We start from the raw sequence: 582 nt of genomic DNA, 5'->3' as shown, positions 1-582 counted from the left end.
TTGACGGACCCTCCAGCTCACCGTCCTCAGCCAACCTCAGCAAGGTATACCTGGCCCAACTAACTCTAGCACTGGCTCGTCAGCAGCCTTCTTGAAATCCTTGCGCCATGTTTGGGTAGTGATAACCGTATACATGGTTGTGCGGACGGGCGCTATCCGTTGTTCGCGCACTCTCAGGACTTGGAAGGTACGCCGGACCAGGCAGGGGACACGAACGGCTCGTAAGTGTGCGGGGCTGAAAGGTTTTTGACGGGGAATTGACATCGCAATAATTACGATGGGAACAGAAGACGGACTCGAACCCGAGTAGGTCCAGTGGACGGTACCGGCTCGTCGGGCTTTGCTAACGTATTTGAGGCTGATAGCGTGCGGCAAGTGTGGGCGTGAGGCTGATAGCGTGTGGCCGTTAAAAACTTTTTTCTTAACCATTTGAATGAGAGGGCGTATGGAGGGTTGTGCGGTGATCTCTGTGTCCTGATTGGCGGATTTGAGACCACCTGAGGACAGTGACTGGTCATCGGATATGTTCTGAGGAATAAACACACTTGCCAGCCGAGTTTCAACGTGGTAAGACTCTAATAA

The sequence above is a fragment of the Gregarina niphandrodes genome, assembly GCF_000223845.1.
Source record: "Gregarina niphandrodes unplaced genomic scaffold scaffold00061, whole genome shotgun sequence".
NCBI lineage: Eukaryota > Apicomplexa > Conoidasida > Eugregarinorida > Gregarinidae > Gregarina > Gregarina niphandrodes.
This window is presented reverse-complemented; position numbering follows the sequence as displayed.